Raw genomic sequence first — 24101 nt, forward strand, 5'->3', positions numbered from 1 at the left:
GGGTCAGGGTGGTGGGTGATGGGACAGGGTGGTGGATGATGGGTCAGGGTGGTGGGTGATGGGACAGGGTGGTGGGTGATGGGACAGGGTGGTGGGTGATGGGTCAGGGTGGTGGATGATGGGTCAGGGTGGTGGATGATGGGACAGGGTGGTGGGTGATGGGTCAGGGTGGTGGATGATGGGTCAGGGTGGTGGATGATGGGACAGGGTGGTGGGTGATGGGTCAGGGTGGTGGATGATGGGACAGGGTGGTGGGTGATGGGTCAGGGTGGTGGATGATGGGTCAGGGTGGTGGGGTGATGGGTCAGGGTGGTGGGTGATGGGTCAGGGTGGTGGGTGATGGGTCAGGGTGGTGGATGATGGGTCAGGGTGGTGGGTGATGGGACAGGGTGGTGGGTGATGGGTCAGGGTGATGGGTGATGGGTGATGGGACAGGGTGGTGGGTGATGGGTCAGGGTGACACACTGTTGTTTAACCTGTCAGTTAACAGGTTAAACAACTGATTTGAACAAGTTAGGTTAGGTTAGGTTAGGTTAGGTTAGGTTAGGTTAGGTTAGGTTAGGTTAGGTTAAGGGTGAACTAACAGTGCTTCCTGTAAAGACACGAAGATTATAATATATCTGCTATCTTGGAGATTTCAATGCAGCTAGTAATGGTTCCAAAGACCCCTTTAAGTATATTGTGTGCATGTGTACTTTCTATATGTGTCTGTAGAATCAAGCTCTTAGCTCTTGGACCCCACCTTTCTAACCCAGTCTATTTTTATCTATTATGTCTACTACATATATTTCTCACATACTCACACACATATACACACACATCCCCAGCAAGGAGCCCGTAGCAACTGTCTAACTCCAAGATACCTATTTACTGCTAGATGAGCAGAAGGCATCAGGGTGAAAGAAACTCATTTATTTCAGCCCATTTGTTTCAGCGTGGGCTGAGAATCGAACCTTGGCCTTAAGGATTACGACTCCAGAGCGCTATCCACTCAGCCGCGAGGCCCGTTCACGTGTTTGTGTGTGTTAGGTTAGGTAGGGGTTGGTTAGGTTAGGTAGGGGTTGGTTAGGTTAGGTTGGGTTAGGTTAGGTTAGGTTGGGTTAGGTTAGGTTAGGTTAGGTCAGGTTAAGTTAGGTTACATTAGGTTAGGTTAGGTTGGGCTAGGTTAGGTTGGGCTAGGTTAGGTTGGGCTAGGTTATGCTAGGTTAAGTTAGGTTACGTTAGGTTAGGTTAGGTAGGGGTTGGTTAGGTTAGGTTAGGTTAGGTTACGTTAAGTTAGGTTACGTTAGGTTAGGTTAGGTTGGGCTAGGTTAGGTTGGGTTAGGTTATGCTAGGTTAAGTTAGGTTGCGTTAGGTTAGGTTAGGTAGGGGTTGGTTAGGTTAGGTTAGGTTACGTTAAGTTAGGTTACGTTAGGTTAGGTTAGGTTAGGTTAGGTAGGGGTAGGTTAGGTTAGGTTAGGTTAGGTTAGGTTAGGTTAAGTTAGGTTAGGTTAGGTTAAGTTAGGTTAGGTTAGATTAGGTTAGGTTAGGTTAGGTTAGGTTAAGTTAGGTTAGGTTAGGTTAAGTTAGGTTAGGTTAGGTTAGGTTAGGTTAAGTTAGGTTAGGTTAGGTTAGGTTAAGTTAGGTTAGGTTAGGTTAGGTTAAGTTAGGTTAGGTTAGGTTAGGTTAGGTTAGGTTAGGTTAGGTTAGGTTAAGTTAGGTTAAGTTAGGTTAGGTTAGGTTAGGTTAGGTTAGGTTAAGTTAGGTTAGGTTAGGTAGGGGTTGGTTAGGTTAGGTTAGGTTATGTTAAGTTAGGTTACGTTAGGTTAGGTTAAGTAGGGGTTGGTTAAGCTAGGTTAGGTTAGGTTAGGTTAGGTTACGTTAGGTTAGGTTAGGGGTTGGTTAGGTTAGGTTACGTTAGGTTAGGTTAGGGGTTGGTTAGGCTAGGATGGGTTAATGATATCAATAAAATATTGTATTTTCCACTTGAAAAGGAAGCAGGGAGCAGCAGTCAAGGTCACATTCAGCCAAGACTGCTGCTACACGTGACACCCAATGATGTCACGCCGCTCTTGACGTCACACACAGCTGTGACATCTTTCACACACGTCACCAAGTGACCCCCTAATCCTATATATATATATATATATATATATATATATATATATATATATATATATATATATATATATATATATATATATATATATATATATAATTGGTGCTGTAATGGATATGCGGCGTGTGGAGAGAATGACGTCACCTAAAGCAACATATGAGGGTAATGACATCACCTAAAACAACATATGAGAATAATGACGTCACCTAAAACAACATATGAGGATAATGACGTCACCTAAAGCAACATATTAGGATAATGACGTCACCTAAAACAACATATGAGGATAATGACGTCACCTAAAGCAACATATGAGGATAATGACGTCACTTAAAGCATCATATGAGAATAATGACGTCACCTAAAGCAACATATGAGGATAATGACGTCACTTAAAGCATCATATGAGGATAATGACGTCACTTAACGCATCATATGAGGATAATGACGTCACTTAAAGCAGCATATGAGGATAATTACGTCACTTAAAGCATCATATGAGGATAATGACGTCACTTAAAACAACATATGAGGATAATGACGTCACTTAAAGCAACATATGAGGATAATGACGTCACTTAAAGCATCATATGAGAATAATGACGTCACCTAAAGCAACATATGAGGATAATGACGTCACCTAAAGCAACATATGAGGATAATGACGTCACCTAAAGCAACATATGAGGATAATGACGTCACCTAAAGCAACATATGAGGATAATGACGTCACCTAAAGCAGCATATGAGAATAATGACGTCACCTAAAGCAACATATGAGGATAATGACGTCACCTAAAGCAGCATATGAGGATAATGACGTCACCTAAAGCAACATATGAGGATAATGACGTCGCCTAAAGCAACATATGAGAATAATGACGTCACCTAAAGCAACATATGAGGATAATGACGTCGCCTAAAGCAACATATGAGGATAATGACGTCGCCTAAAACAACATATGAGGATAATGACGTCACCTAAAGCAACATATGAGGATAATGACGTCACCTAAAGCAACATATGAGGATAATGACGTCACCTAAAACAACATATGAGGATAATGACGTCACTTAAAGCAACATATGAGGATAATGACGTCACTTAAAGCAACATATGAGGATAATGATAATAATGAGGATAATAAGCCTCTTGTATATATAATTAAATAAAAAAATATATAAATAAATTAATGCGGATGTGAATATGAGATGCCAATAGGTCTTGTGATTTTTTTTGCAGTTTTTATAAAAAAATATTTTCTAAATTGTTATTTACCAAATTTTATTTACAAAATTTAGCTATTTACAAAATTTTGTTATTTACAAAATTTTGTTCTATACAAAATTTTATTTCTAAAATTTAGTTATTTATAAAAACTTATTTATTTACAATATTTAAAATTATCAGTTCGTATGACTTTAAAGATTCATTGATGGTTAATTCGTGAAAGATAAGGACGTACTTCTGTGTGGTACAGAGCTCTGTACCACTTCCGTGTGGTACACAGCTCTGTACCACTTCCGTGTGGTACAGAGCTCTGTACCACTTCCGTGTGGTACAGAGCCCTGTACCACTTCCGTGTGGTACAGAGCTCTGTACCACTTCCGTGTGGTACAGAGCCCTGTACCACTTCCGTGTGGTACAGAGCTCTGTACCACTTCCGTGTGGTACAGAGCCCTGTACCACTTCCGTGTGGTACAGAGCTCTGTACCACTTCCGTGTGGTACAGAGCCCTGTACCACTTCCGTGTGGTACACAGCTCTGTACCACTTCCGTGTGGTACACAGCTCTGTACCACTTCCGTGTGGTACACAGCTCTGTACCACTTCCGTGTGGTACACAGCTCTGTACCACTTCCGTGTGGTACACAGCTCTGTACCACTTCCGTGTGGTACACAGCTCTGTACCACTTCCGTGTGGTACACAGCTCTGTACCACTTCCGTGTGGTACACAGCTCTGTACCACTTCCGTGTGGTACAGAGCCCTGTACCACTTCCGTGTGGTACACAGCTCTGTACCACTTCCGTGTGGTACAGAGCTCTGTACCACTTCCGTGTGGTACACAGCTCTGTACCACTTCCGTGTGGTACACAGCTCTGTACCACTTCCGTGTGGTACAGAGCTCTGTACCACTTCCGTGTGGTACACAGCTCTGTACCACTTCCGTGTGGTACAGAGCTCTGTACCACTTCCGTGTGGTACAGCTCTGTACCACTTCCGTGTGGTACAGAGCTCTGTACCACTTCCGTGTGGTACAGAGCTCTGTACCACTTCCGTGTGGTACAGAGCTCTGTACCACTTCCGTGTGGTACAGAGCTCTGTACCACTTCCGTGTGGTACAGAGCTCTGTACCACTTCCGTGTGGTACAGAGCTCTGTACCACTTCCGTGTGGTACAGAGCTCTGTTCCACTTCCGTGTGGTACAAAGCTCTGTACCACTTCCGTGTGGTACAGAGCTCTGTACCACTTCCGTGTGGTACACAGCTCTGTACCACTTCCGTGTGGTACAGAGCTCTGTACCACTTCCGTGTGGTACACAGCTCTGTACCACTTCCGTGTGGTACACAGCTCTGTACCACTTCCGTGTGGTACACAGCTCTGTACCACTTCCGTGTGGTACACAGCTCTGTATCACTTCCGTGTGGTACAAAGCTCTGTACCACTTCCGTGTGGTACAAAGCTCTGTACCACTTCCGTGTGGTACAAAGCTCTGTACCACTTCCGTGTGGTACACAGCTCTGTACCACTTCCGTGTGGTACAAAGCTCTGTACCACTTCCGTGTGGTACAAAGCTCTGTACCACTTCCGTGTGGTACAAAGCTCTGTACCACTTCCGTGTGGTACAAAGCTCTGTACCACTTCCGTGTGGTACAGAGCTCAGTTCAGCCAGTACTGGGTGTTGTTCAGCCAGTACTGGGTGTTGTTCAGCCAGTACTGGGTGTTGTTCAGCCAGTACTGAGTGTTGTTCAGCCAGTACTGGGTGTTGTTCAGCCAGTACTGAGTGTTGTTCAGCCAGTACTGGGTGTTGTTCAGCCAGTACTGAGTGTTGTTTAGCCAGTACTGGGTGTTGTTCAGCCAGTACTGGGTGTTGTTCAGCCAGTACTGGGTGTTGTTCAGCCAGTACTGAGTGTTGTTCAGCCAGTACTGGGTGTTGTTCAGCCAGTACTGGGTGTTGTTCAGCCAGTACTGGGTGTTGCTCAGCCAGTACTGAGTATTGTTCAGCCAGTACTGGGTGTTGTTCAGCCAGTACTGAGTATTGTTCAGCCAGTACTGGGTGTTGTTCAGCCAGTAATGAGTATTGTTCAGCCAGTACTGAGTGTTGTTCAGTCAGTACTGAGTGTTGTTCAATCAGTACTGGGTGTTGTTCAGCCAGTACTGGGTGTTGTTCAGTCAGTACTGAGTGTTGTTCAGTCAGTACTGAGTGTTGTTCAACCAGTACTGAGTGTTGTTCAGTCAGTACTGGGTGTTGTTCAGCCAGTACTGAGTGTTGTTCAGCCAGTACTGAGTGTTGTTCAGCCAGTACTTTGTGTTGTTCAGCCAGTACTGGGTGTTGTTCAGCCAGTACTGGGTGTTGTTCAGCCAGTACTGAGTGTTGTTCAGTCAGTACTGGGTGTTGTTCAGCCAGTACTGAGTGTTGTTCAGCCAGTACTGAGTGTTGTTCAGCCAGTACTTTGTGTTGTTCAGCCAGTACTGGGTGTTGTTCAGCCAGTACTGGGTGTTGTTCAGCCAGTACTGGGTGTTGTTCAGCCAGTACTGGGTGTTGTTCAGCCAGTACTGGGTGTTGTTCAGCCAATACTTTGTGTTGTTCAGCCAGTACTTTGTGTTGTTCAGCCAGTACTGGGTATTGTTCAGCCAGTACTGGGTGTTGTTCAGCCAGTACTGGGTGTTGTTCAGCCAGTACTGGGCGTTGTTCAGCCAGTACTGAATGTTGTTCAGCCAGTACTGGGTGTTGTTCAGCCAGTACTGGATGTTGTTCAGCCAGTACTGGGCGTTGTTCAGCCAGTACTGGGTGTTGTTCAGCCAGTACTGGGTATTGTTCAGCCAGTACTGGGTGTTGTTCAGTCAGTACTGGGCGTTGTTCAGCCAGTACTGGGTGTTGTTCAGCCAGTACTGGGTGTTGTTCAGCCAGTACTTTGTGTTGTTCAGCCAGTACTTTGTGTTGTTCAGTCAGTACTTTGTGTTGTTCAGCCAGTACTGGGTGTTGTTCAGCCAGTACTGGGTGTTGTTCAGCCAGTACTGGGTGTTGTTCAGCCAGTACTGGGTGTTGTTCAGCCAGTACTGGGTGTTGTTCAGCCAGTACTGGGTGTTGTTCAGTCAGTACTGGGCGTTGTTCAGCCAGTACTGGGTGTTGTTCAGCCAGTACTGGGTGTTGTTCAGCCAGTACTTTGTGTTGTTCAGCCAGTACTTTGTGTTGTTCAGTCAGTACTTTGTGTTGTTCAGCCAGTACTGGGTGTTGTTCAGCCAGTACTGGGTGTTGTTCAGCCAGTACTGGGTGTTGTTCAGCCAGTACTGGGTGTTGTTCAGCCAGTACTGGGTGTTGTTCAGCCAGTACTGGGTGTTGTTCAGCCAGTACTGGGTGTTGTTCAGCCAGTACTGAGTGTTGTTCAGCCAGTACTGAGTGTTGTTCAGCCAGTACTGGGTGTTGTTCAGCCAGTACTGGGTGTTGTTCAGCCAGTACTGGGCGTTGTTCAGCCAGTACTGAGTGTTGTTCAGCCAGTACTGGGTGTTGTTCAGCCAGTACTTTGTGTTGTTCAGCCAGTACTGGGTGTTGTTCAGCCAGTACTGGGTGTTGTTCAGCCAGTACTGGGTGTTGTTCAGCCAGTACTGGGCGTTGTTCAGCCAGTACTGAGTGTTGTTCAGCCAGTACTGGATGTTGTTCAGCCAGTACTGGGTGTTGTTCAGCCAGTACTTTGTGTTGTTCAGCCAGTACTTTGTGTTGTTCAGCCAGTACTGGGTGTTGTTCAGCCAGTACTTTGTGTTGTTCAGCCAGTACTGGGTGTTGTTCAGCCAGTACTGAGTGTTGTTCAGCCAGTACTGAGTGTTGTTCAGTCAGTACTGGGTGTTGTTCAGCCAGTACTGGGTGTTGTTCAGCCAGTACTGAGTGTTGTTCAGCCAGTACTGGGTGTTGTTCAGCCAGTACTGGGTGTTGTTCAACCAGTACTGGGTGTTGTTCAGCCAGTACTGGGCGTTGTTCAGCCAGTACTGAGTGTTGTTCAGCCAGTACTGGGTGTTGTTCAGCCAGTACTTTGTGTTGTTCAGCCAGTACTGAGTGTTGTTCAGCCAGTACTTTGTGTTGTTCAGCCAGTACTGGGTGTTGTTCAGCCAGTACTGGGTGTTGTTCAGCCAGTACTGGGTGTTGTTCAGCCAGTACTGGGTGTTGTTCAGCCAGTACTGGGTGTTGTTCAGCCAATACTTTGTGTTGTTCAGCCAGTACTTTGTGTTGTTCAGCCAGTACTGGGTATTGTTCAGCCAGTACTGGGTGTTGTTCAGCCAGTACTGGGTGTTGTTCAGCCAGTACTGGGCGTTGTTCAGCCAGTACTGAATGTTGTTCAGCCAGTACTGGGTGTTGTTCAGCCAGTACTGGATGTTGTTCAGCCAGTACTGGGCGTTGTTCAGCCAGTACTGGGTGTTGTTCAGCCAGTACTGGGTATTGTTCAGCCAGTACTGGGTGTTGTTCAGTCAGTACTGGGCGTTGTTCAGCCAGTACTGGGTGTTGTTCAGCCAGTACTGGGTGTTGTTCAGCCAGTACTTTGTGTTGTTCAGCCAGTACTTTGTGTTGTTCAGTCAGTACTTTGTGTTGTTCAGCCAGTACTGGGTGTTGTTCAGCCAGTACTGGGTGTTGTTCAGCCAGTACTGGGTGTTGTTCAGCCAGTACTGGGTGTTGTTCAGCCAGTACTGGGTGTTGTTCAGCCAGTACTGGGTGTTGTTCAGTCAGTACTGGGCGTTGTTCAGCCAGTACTGGGTGTTGTTCAGCCAGTACTGGGTGTTGTTCAGCCAGTACTTTGTGTTGTTCAGCCAGTACTTTGTGTTGTTCAGTCAGTACTTTGTGTTGTTCAGCCAGTACTGGGTGTTGTTCAGCCAGTACTGGGTGTTGTTCAGCCAGTACTGGGTGTTGTTCAGCCAGTACTGGGTGTTGTTCAGCCAGTACTGGGTGTTGTTCAGCCAGTACTGGGTGTTGTTCAGCCAGTACTGGGTGTTGTTCAGCCAGTACTGGGTGTTGTTCAGCCAGTACTGAGTGTTGTTCAGCCAGTACTGAGTGTTGTTCAGCCAGTACTGGGTGTTGTTCAGCCAGTACTGGGTGTTGTTCAGCCAGTACTGGGCGTTGTTCAGCCAGTACTGAGTGTTGTTCAGCCAGTACTGGGTGTTGTTCAGCCAGTACTTTGTGTTGTTCAGCCAGTACTGGGTGTTGTTCAGCCAGTACTGGGTGTTGTTCAGCCAGTACTGGGTGTTGTTCAGCCAGTACTGGGCGTTGTTCAGCCAGTACTGAGTGTTGTTCAGCCAGTACTGGATGTTGTTCAGCCAGTACTGGGTGTTGTTCAGCCAGTACTTTGTGTTGTTCAGCCAGTACTTTGTGTTGTTCAGCCAGTACTGGGTGTTGTTCAGCCAGTACTTTGTGTTGTTCAGCCAGTGCTGGGTGTTGTTCAGCCAGTACTGAGTGTTGTTCAGCCAGTACTGAGTGTTGTTCAGTCAGTACTGGGTGTTGTTCAGCCAGTACTGGGTGTTGTTCAGCCAGTACTGAGTGTTGTTCAGCCAGTACTGGGTGTTGTTCAGCCAGTACTGGGTGTTGTTCAACCAGTACTGGGTGTTGTTCAGCCAGTACTGGGCGTTGTTCAGCCAGTACTGAGTGTTGTTCAGCCAGTACTGGGTGTTGTTCAGCCAGTACTTTGTGTTGTTCAGCCAGTACTTTGTGTTGTTCAGCCAGTACTGGGTGTTGTTCAGCCAGTACTGGGTGTTGTTCAGCCAGTACTGGGTGTTGTTCAGCCAGTACTGGGTGTTGTTCAGCCAGTACTGGGTGTTGTTCAGCCAGTACTTTGTGTTGTTCAGCCAGTACTGGGTGTTGTTCAGCCAGTACTGGGTGTTGTTCAGCCAGTACTGGGTGTTGTTCAGCCAGTACTGGGTGTTGTTCAGCCAGTACTGGGCGTTGTTCAGCCAGTACTGAGTGTTGTTCAGCCAGTACTGGGTGTTGTTCAGCCAGTACTTTGTGTTGTTCAGCCAGTACTGGGTGTTGTTCAGCCAGTACTGGGTGTTGTTCAGCCAGTACTGGGTGTTGTTCAGCCAGTACTGGGCGTTGTTCAGCCAGTACTGAGTGTTGTTCAGCCAGTACTGGATGTTGTTGAGCCAGTACTGGATGTTGTTCAGCCAGTACTGGGCGTTGTTCAGCCAGTACTGGGTGTTGTTCAGCCAGTACTGGGTGTTGTTCAGCCAGTACTGGGCGTTGTTCAGCCAGTACTGGGTGTTGTTCAGCCAGTACTGGGTGTTGTTCAGCCAGTACTGAGTGTTGTTAAGCCAGTACTGGGTGTTGTTCAGCCAGTACTGGGTGTTGTTCAGCTTGTACTGGGCGTTGTTCAGGAGTACAAAAACAGCGATAATAGCAAGTTTCTAATATAGAAACTTAGTTAGATTTAAATATGCATTAATGCGAACTTTGTTTAATTTTAATCAGATAAATCGAACAGGACAAGGGAACAATTAGTTTACGTACCCCCAAACGTAAAGTCAGACAAATGCAAGTTATTGCGTAGTGTTCCTACTGATCGTCAGTCGACAGGCAGGACCAATCAAAGAGCCGAAGCAACCCCCCTCCTCCCCCTTCCTGCCAAGCACAACTACGCGAGAACAAATAGAAATAGATTTTGTAAACTCAGCAACCCTTCTATTTCAATCCTAAAGTGATTTAAGTGGAAACAGTGATATAACGTGAGCAAAAACGCCTTTTATGGAGTGAAGAATTTGATGGAGCACAGGAGCCTCTCGTGCCTGGATATCAAGATAATTTCAACAGCAATATTGGATTCCGAAAGTGCGTTGAATTTCAAGTGAGAGGAATATTACTAATCACCTTTTGCAGAGTTTCGACATGCAATGTTGCTCTGTTTGTGTCAGCTTCGTGTTATTGTTTCTCTGTTTGTGTCAGCTTCGTGTTATTGTTTCTCTGTTTGTGTCAGCTTCGTGTTACTGTTGTTCTGTTGTTTGTGTCAGCTTCGTGTTACTGTTGTTTGTGTCAGCCTCGTGTTATTGTTGTTCTGTTGTTTGTGTCAGCTTCGTGTTACTGTTGTTCTGTTGTTTGTGTCAGCTTCGTGTTACTGTTGTTCTGTTGTTTGTGTCAGCTTCGTGTTACTGTTGCTCTGTTGTTTGTGTCAGCCTCGTGTTACTGTTGCTCTGTTGTTTGTGTCAGCTTCGTGTTACTGTTGTTCTGTTGTTTGTGTCAGCTTCGTGTTACTGTTGTTCTGTTGTTTGTGTCAGCCTCCTGTGACTGTTGCTCTGTTGTTTGTGTCAGCCTCGTGTTATTGTTTGTCTGTTGTTTGTGTCAGCTTCGTGTTACTGTTGTTCTGTTGTTTGCGTCAGCTTCGTGTTACTGTTGTTTGTGTCAGCCTCGTGTTACTGTTGTTTGTGTCAGCTTCGTGTTACTGTTGTTCTGTTGTTTGTGTCAGCCTCGTGTGACTGTTGTTCTGTTGTTTGTGTCAGCCTCGTGTTATTGTTTGTCTGTTGTTTGTGTCAGCTTCGTGTTACTGTTGTTCTGTTGTTTGTGTCAGCCTCGTGTTACTGTTGTTCTGTTGTTTGTGTCAGCCTCGTGTTACTGTTGTTCTGTTGTTTGTGTCAGCTTCGTGTTACTGTTGTTCTGTTGTTTGTGTCAGCTTCGTGTTACTGTTGCTCTGTTGTTTGTGTCAGCCTCGTGTTACTGTTGCTCTGTTGTTTGTGTCAGCTTCGTGTTACTGTTGTTCTGTTGTTTGTGTCAGCTTCGTGTTACTGTTGTTCTGTTGTTTGTGTCAGCCTCGTGTGACTGTTGCTCTGTTGTTTGTGTCAGCCTCGTGTTATTGTTTGTCTGTTGTTTGTGTCAGCTTCGTGTTACTGTTGTTCTGTTGTTTGTGTCAGCTTCGTGTTACTGTTGTTCTGTTGTTTGTGTCAGCTTCGTGTTACTGTTGTTCTGTTGTTTGTGTCAGCCTCGTGTGACTGTTGCTCTGTTGTTTGTGTCAGCCTCGTGTTATTGTTTGTCTGTTGTTTGTGTCAGCTTCGTGTTACTGTTGGTCTGTTGTTTGTGTCAGCTTCGTGTTACTGTTGGTCTGTTGTTTGTGTCAGCTTCGTGTTACTGTTGCTCTGTTGGTTGTGTCAGCCTCATGTTACTGTTGTTCTGTTGTTTGTGTCAGCCTCGTGTTACTGTTGCTCTGTTGCTTGTGTCAGCTTCGTGTTACTGTTGCTCTGTTGGTTGTGTCAGCCTCGTGTTACTGTTGTTCTGTTGTTTGTGTCAGCCTCGTGTTACTGTTGCTCTGTTGCTTGTGTCAGCTTCGTGTTACTGTTGTTCTGTTGTTTGTGTCTGCCTCGTGTTATTGTTTGTCTGTTGCTTGTGTCAGCCTCGTGTTATTGTTGCTCTGTTGTTTGTGTCAGCCTCGTGTTACTGTTGCTCTGTTGTTTTTGTCAGCCTTGTGTTACTGTTGCTTGTGTCAGCCTCGTGTTACTGTTGTTCTGTTGTTTGTGTCAGCCTCGTGTTACTGTTGCTCTGTTGTTTGTGTCAGCCGCGTGTTACTGTTGCTCTGTTGTTTGTGTCAGCCTCGTGTTACTGTTGCTCTGTTGTTTGTGTCAGCCTCGTGTTACTGTTGCTCTGTTGTTTATCAGGTGTGCACAACTGTAGCTCACCTTGTTACGGACACCTGGCTGTAGTTAAGCTTGATGTCTGGCAGTGTTTCTCTCTGACTTACGACAGGAGAGCAAGGCCGCCCCTAATATCGTTCACGATAACAGAGAAATGTCGTACAGCATCCTCGGCAGCTTCCTCACACGTCGTACCCGTAGCCTTCACTCAAATACTTAACCGAGAATATAATCTTCTACCCAGGAGGGCACGGACGATCCGTCTATCATTAATAACTCTCGCAACTAAAATGCTCCTGTCCCTCCAAACACACACCGAAACTACGACGTTGGTACAACGTTCGAACAAGTTTTAACACCTCCTAGCCAGTTATAACAACCAATATAGCAAGTTGTAACAACGTTCTAATACGTCATAAACACGTTAAACCATGATGTAACAACTTTATTACAAGTTGTAACAAGCGGAAAATAGAGACAGTTACGGTTTGTGTTTCCAGGGGGTACGACTTGGGGCCTCGTAGCCTGGTGGATAGCGCGCAGGACTCGTAATTCTGTGGCGCGGGTTCGATTCCCGCACGAGGCAGAAACAAATGGGCAAAGTTTCTTTCACCCTGAATGCCCCTGTTACCTAGCAGTAAATAGGTACCTGGGAGTTAGTCAGCTGTCACGGGCTGCTTCCTGGGGGTGGAGGCCTGGTCGAGGACCGGGCCGCGGGGACACTAAAAAGCCCCGAAATCATCTCAAGATAACCTCAAGATAACCTCCGCCTGCGTCACGCCTCATAACGCAATGTCGACATTTTGTCTCATCTTGTTTCCACAAGGTGCTTGCCTTCTGCTTTCATTTTTTCAGTCTTAATTTACTGATGTTTGCTTAGTTTAATTCCTTCCCCTGACTCCTACATCAGTCAGGTGTGTGGAATAACTCACACAAGGTAGGCCTACCTCATCAGGCTACCTGGGGTTCATAAGAGCTTCCACTGCCTATCACATAACCAAGAGAACGCACTTTACCTTTGGCAAAGATGGATTTGCCCAAATAAATGGTGAGACCATCCTGGAGAAGTCTGCAGAACAGTCGCTGTAGCTGGAGGAGATATTCTTCCCACGAGTTGGAGTTGGAGTGGTTGAAGGTGGTTCTTCCTACGAGTTGGAGTTGGAGTGGTTGAAGGTGGTTCTTCCTACGAGTTGGAGTTGGAGTGGTTGAAGGTGGTTCTTCCCACGAGTTGGAGTTGGAGTGGTTGAAGGTGGTTCTTCCCACGAGTTGGAGTTGGAGTGGTTGAAGGTGGTTCTTCCCACGAGTTGGAGTTGGAGTTGGAGTGGTTGAAGGTGGTTCTTCCTACGAGTTGGAGTTGGAGTTGGAGTGGTTGAAGGTGGTTCTTCCCACGAGTTGGAGTTGGAGTTGGAGTGGTTGAAGGTGGTTCTTCCTACGAGTTGGAGTTGGAGTTGGAGTGGTTGAAGGTGGTTCTTCCCAGGAGTTGGAGTTGGAGTTGGAGTGGTTGAAGGTGGTTCTTCCTACGAGTTGGAGTTGGAGTTGGAGTGGTTGAAGGTGGTTCTTCCCAGGAGTTGGAGTTGGAGTTGGAGTGGTTGAAGGTGGTTCTTCCTACGAGTTGGAGTTGGAGTTGGAGTGGTTGAAGGTGGTTCTTCCCACGAGTTGGAGTTGGAGTTGGAGTGGTTGAAGGTGGTTCTTCCCACGAGTTGGAGTTGGAGTTGGAGTGGTTGAAGGTGGTTCTTCCCACGAGTTGGAGTTGGAGTTGGAGTGGTTGAAGGTGGTTCTTCCTACGAGTTGGAGTTGGAGTGGTTGAAGGTGGTTCTTCCTACGAGTTGGAGTTGGAGTTGGAGTGGTTGAAGGTGGTTCTTCCCACGAGTTGGAGTTGGAGTGGTTGAAGGTGGTTCTTCCTACGAGTTGGAGTTGGAGTTGGAGTGGTTGAAGGTGGTTCTTCCTACGAGTTGGAGTTGGAGTTGGAGTGGTTGAAGGTGGTTCTTCCCACGAGTTGGAGTTGGAGTTGGAGTGGTTGAAGGTGGTTCTTCCTACGAGTTGGAGTTGGAGTTGGAGTGGTTGAAGGTGGTTCTTCCCACGAGTTGGAGTTGGAGTGGTTGAAGGTGGTTCTTCCCACGAGTTGGAGTTGGAGTTGGAGTGATTGAAGGTGGTTCTTCCTACGAGTTGGAGTTGGAGTTGGAGTGGTTGAAGGTGGTTCTTCCCACGAGTTGGAGTTGGAGTTGGAGTGATTGAAGGTGGTTCTTCCCACGAGTTGGAGTTGGAGTTGGAGTGGTTGAAGGTGGTTCTTCCTACGAGTTGGAGTTGGAGTTGGAGTGGTTGAAGGTGGTTCTTCCCACGAGTTGGAGTTGGAGTTGGAGTGGTTGAAGGTGGTTCTTCCCACGAGTTGGTCGCTACAACAATGTCACCCAGGTGAGCGTAGGTGTCATCAAGGTCTTGGATGACGAGGTTGACAGCTCGCTGGAAGGTGGCTGGGGGCATTGTAGAGTCCAAAAGGTAAGCGTTCGTATCATCAAGGTCTTGGATGACGAGATTGACAGCTCGCTGGAAGGTGGCTGGGGGCATTGTAGAGTCCAAAAGGTAAGCGTTCGTATCTGAAGAGGCCGAAAGGCGTGGTATAAAAATATACCATTTACTGTATATATAAAAATATATATACAGTAATATACAAAAATATATTATAAAAACAACAAATATAAGCATGATGTATATTATGTGAAAACAAGTCTTTGAAAATGTAAGAAGTCTTACGAAACGCTTTTAGGCGTCAGACCAAAAAAAATGTAAAAAATTAATTTTGGAGAGTTAATTTTTCTATTAACCTCGACAGTGAACAAAAATGTCATAAATATTGAGAAGATTCGTGTTAGAATTATTAATCTTTCCCTTTCAGTCATATTCAACAACATATGTTTAAAAGAAAGACTGCTACCAAAATATACTAATATATATATATATATATATATATATATATATATATATATATATATATATATATATATATATATATATATATATATATTTATATATATGTGTATATTTTGGTAGCAGTATGGGCCAATAGGCCCTTTACAGTTACTTCCATTCTTCCCTTTAACTTACAAAATATTATACCCATTGTTTCGTGTTCTGTCTTGTGTTGAAAGTTTGTTTTCACCTCATCCAAAACTGTTGTAACATATCACCTCACCCAAATGTGGGTATGAAAAATCGAAGATGTTTAAGCTCTGTTCAGTTACAGTTGTGTGTGTGTAAACTAAAGTCTTTAAAAATGTAATAAGTTTTACGAAACGCGCTCAAGTGTCGCGTCAGACTAGAAATAAAAAGGAATTTTGGAGAATTGATTTTTCAGTTACCATCAACAGTGAAGAAAAATATAAGAAACATTGAGAAAATTCGTGTTAGAATTATTAATCTTACTTTTTCGGTCATATTTAATAATATATGTCTATATATATATATTAGTATATTTTGGTAGCAGTCTTTCCTGTAGACATATATTATTAAATATGACCGAAAAAGTAAGATTAATAATTCTAACACGAATTTTCTCAATCTTTCGTACATTACGCTTCACTGTTGGAGGTAAATCAAAAATCACTTCTCCAAAATTCATTTTTATTTCTAGTCTGACGTGACACGGGCGCGTTTCGTAAAACTTATTACATTTTCAAAGACTTCACAAATACACAACTGATTAGAACGTATCTCTGATTTTATATCTACATTTGAGTGAGGAGGGAAGGGTGATGTGGCATTAACACAAGACAGAACAGGAGAGGATATTAATAGGGTATTAAAAGTATCAACACAAGACAGAACAGAAACAATGGGTATTGAATAGAAGTGTTTGTAGAAAGCCTATTGGTCCATATTTCTTGATGCTTCTATATTGGAGCGGAGTCTTGAGGTGGGTAGAATATAGTTGTGTAATAATTGGCTGTTGATTGCAGGTGTTGACTTCTTGATGTGTAGTGCCTCGCAAACGTCAAGCCGCCTGCTATCGCTGTATCTATCGATGATTTCTGTGTTGTTTACTAGGATTTCTCTGGCGATGGTTTGGTTATGGGAAGAGATTATATGTTCCTTAATGGAGCCCTGTTGCTTATGCATCGTTAAACGCCTAGAAAGAGATGTTGTTGTCTTGCCTATATACTGGGTTTTTTGGAGCTTACAGTCCCCAAGTGGGCATTTGAAGGCATAGACGACATTAGTCTCTTTTAAAGCGTTCTGTTTTGTGTCTGGAGAGTTTCTCATGAGTAGGCTGGCCGTTTTTCTGGTTTTATAGTAAATCGTCAGTTGTATCCTCTGATTTTTGTCTGTAGGGATAACATTTCTATTAACAATATCTTTCAGGACCCTTTCCTCCGTTTTATGAGCTGTGGAAAAGAAGTTCCTGTAAAATAGTCTAATAGGGGGTATAGGTGTTGTGTTAGTTGTCTCTTCAGAGGTTGCATGGCTTTTCACTTTCCTTCTTATGATGTCTTCGATGAAACCATTGGAGAAGCCGTTATTGACTAGGACCTGCCTTACCCTACAGAGTTCTTCGTCGACTTGCTTCCATTCTGAACTGTGGCTGAGAGCACGGTCGACGTATGCGTTAACAACACTCCTCTTGTACCTGTCAGGGCAGTCGCTGTTGGCATTTAGGCACATTCCTATGTTTGTTTCCTTAGTGTAGACTGCAGTGTGGAAACCTCCGCCCTTTTCCATGACTGTTACATCTAGAAAAGGCAGCTTCCCATCCTTTTCCGTCTCGTAAGTGAAACGCAGCACGGAACTCTGCTCAAATGCCTCCTTCAGCTTCTGCAGATGTCTGACATCAGGTACCTGTGTAAAAATGTCGTCAACATACCTGCAGTATATGGCCGGTTTCAAGTTCATGTCGACTAAGACTTTTTGCTCGATGGTACCCATGTAGAAGTTTGCAAACAGGACACCTAGGGGAGAACCCATGGCGACCCCATCTACTTGCTTATACATGTGCCCATCCGGGCTCAAGAAGGGTGCCTCTTTAGTACAAGCTTGGAGTAGTTTCCTCAGAATACTTTCTGGCATGTCAAGAGGAGTACAGGCTGGATCACGATACACTCTGTCGGCTATCATTCCGATTGTCTCGTCCACAGGTACGTTGGTAAATAGCGATTCTACGTCCAACGAGGCTCTTATCCCTGTGGCCCGTGTGCCCCGCAGTAAGTCCACAAATTCCTTTGGAGACCTCAGGCTGAAGGCGCAAGGAACATAAGGAGTCAGCAGGCCGTTGAGTCGCTTTGCCAGTCTGTACGTGGGTGTGGGTATCTGGCTAATGATTGGCCGAAGTGGGTTTCCAGGCTTGTGCGTCTTGACATTTCCATACGCATATCCAGGTTTATATTCCCCAATGATCTTTGGCAGGTGGAGTCCGGATTTCTTGGCGTTTACAGTTTCGATCAGTTTGTTGACCTTTGCTTTTAATTCGGCTGTAGTGTCCTTCGTTACCCTTTGGAACTTAGTTTGGTCAGAGAGTATGATGTTCATTTTCGCCAGATATTCGTCTTTTTTAAGAATGACATATATTGGCGACTTGTCACCTCTCCTGACAACTATCTCCTTGTTCTCACGAAGGCTTTTAGCTGCCGCTTTAAGCTCGGGGGACAGTATGGTGCTTCTGTAGTTGCCTCGATTCTTTCCTCCTTCTGCAATAAGTTCTGCTTGTAAGGTATCTTTGGTAGTGACCTTCTTTTGTGTCTCGAGGTCGAATATGTCGTCCAACAGAATTTCCAACTCTACTTTCCGGGCCATTTCACTCGGTCTGGACATAACATGACAGTTTATGCCCAGATTTAGGAGAGTGACTTGGTCCTCAGTGAGGTTAATTCCTGCAAGGTTCAGGAAGCCATCTCTTGGTCGTGGAATTGCCATAGGTCCTCCATATAATGTTGTTAGTTTCTTGATAATCCTTGTTTCAGTGCTGAGGTGATGTTGGTCTGTGAGGATGTCGAGGTGTTGTTCAATGCGGGTACGGATACTATGGTCGATGTTGCTATTTCTCCACTCGTTTGTAGCATGAAGTAGTTGCGTTTTGTTGTCTTTGATTTCATTCTCTGCCTTGTATATCTGATCACGAATCAGATCCTGGCGATATTTTATCGTGAAGGCTTGATTCCTTGCTGCTGGGTCGTGCACTTTAATATTAGTATATTTTGGAAGCAGTCTTTCCTGTAGACATATATTATTAAATACGTAATATTATTAAATACTATTATTATTATTAAATATTATTAAAGACATAATATTATTAAATATTATTAAATAAATCAGAGATACGTTCTAATCAGTTGTGTATTTGTGAAGTCTTTGAAAATGTAATAAGTTTTACGAAACGCGCCCGTGTCGCGTCAGACTAGAAATAAAAATGAATTTTGGAGAAGTGATTTTTTATTTACCTCCAACAGTGAAGCGTAATGTACGAAAGATTGAGAAAATTCGTGTTAGAATTATTAATCTTACTTTTTCGGTCATATTTAATAATATATATATATATATATATATATATATATATATATATATATATATATATATATATATATATATATATATATATATATATATATATATATGTCGTACCTAGTAGCCAGAACTCACTTCTCAGCCTACTATGCAAGGCCCGATTTGCCTAATAAGCCAAGTTTTCATGAATTAATTGTTTTTCGACTACCTAACCTACCTAACCTAACCTAACCTAACTTTCTCTACTACCTAACCTAACCTAACCTAACCTAACCTAACCTAACCTATAAAGATAGGTTAGGTAGGGTTGGTTAGGTTCGGTCATATATCTACGTTAATTTTAACTCCAATAAAAAAACATTGACCTCATACATAATGAAATGGGTAGCTTTATCATTTCATAAGAAAAAAATTATAGAAAATATATTAATTCAGGAAAACTTAGCTTATTAGGCAAATTTGGCCTTGCATAGTAGGCTGAGAAGTGCGTTCTGGCTACTAGGTACGACATATATATATATATATATATATATATATATATATATATATATATATATATATATATATATATATATATATATATATATATATATATATATATATATATATATATATATATATTTATATAAATGTCGTACCTAGTAGCCAGAACGTAATTCTCAGCCTACTATGCAAGGCCCGATTTGCCTAATAAGCCAAGTTTTCATGAATTAATTGTTTTTCGACTACCTAACCTACCTAACCTAACCTAACCTAACTTTTTCGGCTACCTAACCTAACCTAACCTAAAAAGATAGGTTAGGTTAGGTTAGGTAGGGTTGGTTAGGTTCGGTCATATATCTACGTTAATTTTAACTCCAATAAAAAAAATTGACCTCATACATAATGAAATGAGTAGCTTTATCATTTCATAAGAAAAAAAATTAGAGAAAATATATTAATTCATGAAAACTTGGCTTAGTAGGCAAATCGGGCCTTGCATAGTAGGCTGAGAATTACGTTCTGGCTACTAGGTACGACATAAATAAAAATAAACATGAAATAAACTCATTTAAGAAATAAAATATAATAAATTTTATATTGAGTTAATTAATGTGAGTATCCAATAAATAGGGATACGTAACATCCTACAGGTACACCTAGGTGAATAATTCACACACACACATACACACACACACATAGAGAACAACATAGAGCACATAGAGGTGTCTAGAGACGAAGTGGAAAAAATGCTCTTGGAGCTAAGTAAGAACAAAGCAGTTGGTCCAGATGGAGTTTCAGCATGGGTTCTGAGAGAATCTGCACCTGAGCTCAGCATTCCTCTTCAACTGATTTTTCAGGCATCCCTGTATACAGGAGTTGTAGCTGATGTGTGGAAAAAGGCTAACATAGTTCCAATCTACAAAAGTGGAAGCAGGGAAGACCCCCTTAATTATAGACCGGTATCATTGACAAGTTTAATAGTCAAAATATTGGAAAAAATAATTAAAACTAAATGGGTAGAACACCTGGAGAGAAATGATATAATATCAGACAGACAGTATGGTTTTCGATCTGGAAGATCCTGTGTATCGAATTTACTCAGTTTCTATGATCGAGCAACAGAGATATTACAGGAAAGAGATGGTTGGGTTGACTGCATCTATCTGGACCTAAAAAAGGCTTTCGACAGAGTTCCACATAAGAAGTTGTTCTGGAAACTGGAAAATAATGGTGGAGTGACAGGTACGCTTCTAACATGGATGAAAAATGTTCTGAGGGCTGTGATCAGAGGTAATGTATCGGACTGGTGAAATGTCACAAGTGGAGTACCACAGGGTTCAGTTCTTGCACCAGTGATGTTTATTGTCTACATAAATGATCTACCAGTTGGTATACAGAATTATATGAACATGTTTGCTGATGATGCTAAGATAATAGGAAGGATAAGAAACTTAGATGATTGTCATGCCCTTCAAGATGACCTGGACAAAATAAGTACATGGAGCGCCACTTGGCAGATGGAATTTAATGTTAATAAATGCCATGTTATGGAATGTGGAATAGGAGAACATAGACCCCACACAACCTATATATTATGTGAGAAATCTTTAAAGAATTCTGATAAAGAAAGAGATCTAGGGGTGGTTCTAGATAGAAAACTATCACCTGAGGACCACATAAAGAATATTGTGCAAGGAGCCTATGCCACGCTTTCTAACTTCAGAATTACTTTTAAATACATGGATGGCGATATACTAAAGAAATTGTTCACGACTTTTGTTAGGCCAAAGCTAAGATATGCAGCAGTTGTGTGGTGCCCATATCTTAAGAAGCACATCAACAAACTGGAAAAGGTGCAAAGACATGCTACTAAGTGGTTCCCAGAACTGAAGGGCAAGAGCTACGAGGAGAGGTTAGAGGCATTAAATATGCCAAAACTAGAAGACAGAAGAAAAAGAGGTGATATGATCACTACATACAAAATAGTAACAGGAATTGATAAAATCGATAGGGAAGATTTCCTGAGACCTGGAACGTTAAGAACAAGAGGTCATAGATATAAACTAGCTAAACACAGATGCAGAAGAAATATAAGAAAATTCACTTTCGCAAACAGAGTGGTAGACGGTTGGAACAAGTTAGGGGAGAAGGTGGTGGAGGCCAAGACCGTCAGTAGTTTCAAAGCGTTATATGATAAAGAGTGCTGGGAAGACGGGACACCACGAGCGTAGCTCTCATCCTGTAACTACACTTAGGTAATTACACTTAGGTAATTACACACACACACACACACACACACACACACACACACACACACACACACACACACACACACACACACACACACACACACACACACACACACACACACACACACACACACACACACACACGCACACACACACACACACACATCTGCGAGGTACTGAATGCAAAATTCCATGGAGTGTTCACAACCGAGCCTGAGCAGCTCCCATTGTTAGAAGAGATTACCCAAGATGAAAGACTATCAGATATAGAGGTGACAGCAGAGGATGTAATGAAACAGTTGACAACACTGGATGCAAATAAAGCTGTTGGACCAGACAAAGTATCACCGTGGATACTTAAAGAGGCAGCGCAGGCTCTCAGCGTGCCTCTGGCAATGATCTTTAATGAGTCACTTATGTCGGGAGAATTGCCCAGTTGCTGGAAGGAGGCAAATGTCGTACCGATTTTCAAAAAGGGTGATAGGGAGGAGGCACTTAACTACAGACCCGTATCACTGACAAGCATCCCCTGCAAAATACTTGAAAGAATAATTAGGCTAAGACTTGTTGAGCACCTGGAGAGCATTGGGTTTGTAAACAAGCACCAACATGGGTTCTGGACAGGGAAATCATGCCTAACAAACCTTTTAGAATTCTATGATAAAGTAACAAGGATAAGGCAGGACAGAGAAGGCTGGGCAGACTGCATATTTCTTGACTGCCAAAAGGCCTTTGATACGGTACCGCACATGAGACTGCTATACAAACTTGAGAGGCAGGCAGGAGTAAGCGGAAAGGCCCTAGTATGGGTGAAGAACTACCTAACAGGAAGGAGCCAGAGGGTAATGGTAAGGGGCGAAAAGTCGGACTGGCGAACAGTAACAAGTGGAGTACCTCAAGGATCGGTGCTGGGACCAATCCTCTTTCTAATTTACGTAAATGATATGTTTACAGGAGTGGAATCATACATGTCAATGTTTGCAGATGACGCAAAATTAATGAGAAGAGTTGTGACAGACGAGGATTGTAGGATCCTCCAAGAGGACTTAAACAGGCTGCAGAGATGGTCAGGGAAATGGCTACTGGAGTTTAACACCAGTAAATGTAAAGTTATGGAAATGGGATCAGGTGACAGGAGACCAAAGGGACAGTACACAATGAAGGGGAACAGCCTACCTGTAACGATTCGAGAAAGAGACCTGGGAGTGGATGTGACACCTAATCTAACTCCTGAGGCACATATAAATAGGATAACGACAGCAGCGTACTCTACACTGGCGAAAATTAGAACTTCATTCAGAAACCTAAATGAGGAAGCTTTTAGGGCGCTTTACACTGCCTACGTGAGACCCGTCTTAGAGTATGCCGCGCCATCATGGAGCCCCCACCTGAAGAAACACATAAAGAAACTGGAGAAGGTTCAGAGGTTTGCGACGAGGCTTGTCCCAGAGTTACGAGGGATGGGATATGAAGAGCGGCTGAAGGAACTGAACCTAACGACACTAGAGAAAAGAAGGGAGAGAGGAGATATGATAGGGACATATAAAATACTCAGGGGAATTGATAAAGTGGAAATAGATGAAATGTTCACACGTAATAATAACAGAACGAGGGGACATGGGTGGAAACTGGAAACTCAGATGAGTCACAGAGATGTTAGGAAGTTTTCTTTTAGCGTGAGAGTAGTAGAAAAATGGAATGCACTTGGGGAACAGGTTGTGGAAGCAAATACTATTCATACTTTTAAAACTAGGTATGATAGGGAAATGGGACAGGAGTCATTGCTGTAAACAACCGATAGCTAGAAAGGCGGGATCCAAGAGTCAATGCTCGATCCTGCAAGCACATATAGGTGAGTACATATAGGTGAGTACACACACACACACACACACACACACACACACACACACACACACACACACACACACACACACACACACACACACACACACACACACACACACACACACACACCCACACACACACACACACACACACACACACACACACACACACACACACACACACACCCACCCACACACACACACACACACACACACACACACACACACACACACACACACACACACACACACACACACACACACACACACACACACACACGCGGTAATAATATATTGACGGCAGGAAGGAAGGAGAGTCTTGACCCACAGGGACAATAAGTGATAAATCAACAGCTTGACTAAGACGAAGTGTTCCATGGTACATTCTTCTGAACAATTATAATTTATCAAAGTGTTCCAGACGAACAAGGGGATGCGTGTGTGTGTGTGTGTGTGTGTGTGTGTGTGTGTGTGTGTGTGTGTGTGTGTGTGTGTGTGTGTGTGTGTGTGTGTGTGTGTGTGTGTGTGTGTGTGTGTGTGTGTACTCACCTAGTTGTGCTTGCGGGGGTTGAACTCTGGCTCTTTGGTCCCACCTCTCAACTGTCAATCAACAGGTGTACAGGTTCCTGAGCCTATTGGGCTTTATCATATCTACACTTGAAATTGTGTATGGAGTCAGCCTCCACCACATTACTTCCTAATGCATTCCACCTGTTAACTACTCTGACACTGAAAAAGTTCTTTCTAATATCTCTGTGGCTCATTTGGGCACTCATTTTCCACCTGTGTCTCCTAGTGCGTGTGCCCCTTGTGTTAAATAGACTGTCTTTATCTACCCTGTCAATTCCTCTGAGAATCTTGTACGTGGTGATCATGTCCCCCTTAACTCTTCTCTCTTCCAGCGACGTGAGGTTTAATTCCCGTAGTCTCTCCTCGTAGGTCATACCTCTCAGCTCGGGTACTAGTCTGGTGGCAAACCTTTGAACCTTTTCCAGTTTAGTCTTATCCTTGACTAGATATGGACTCCATGCTTGAGCCGCATACTCCAGAATTCGTCTGACATAGGTGGTATACAAAGTTCTGAATGATTCTTTACACAGGTGTCTAAATGCCGTTCTTATGTTGG

At 43.7% G+C, this 24101-nt stretch overlaps 1 protein-coding gene across 1 annotated transcript in view; it reads left to right on the forward strand.

Annotated features, from left to right (window-relative positions):
- Positions 1 to 24101, forward strand: part of LOC123772915 (protein amalgam) — a 307767-nt gene that overhangs the window by 72350 nt on the left and 211316 nt on the right. The gene's annotated exons all lie outside the window — the stretch shown is intronic.

This window comes from Procambarus clarkii, chromosome 12 (assembly GCF_040958095.1).
Source record: "Procambarus clarkii isolate CNS0578487 chromosome 12, FALCON_Pclarkii_2.0, whole genome shotgun sequence".
Taxonomy (NCBI): Eukaryota; Metazoa; Arthropoda; class Malacostraca; order Decapoda; family Cambaridae; genus Procambarus; species Procambarus clarkii.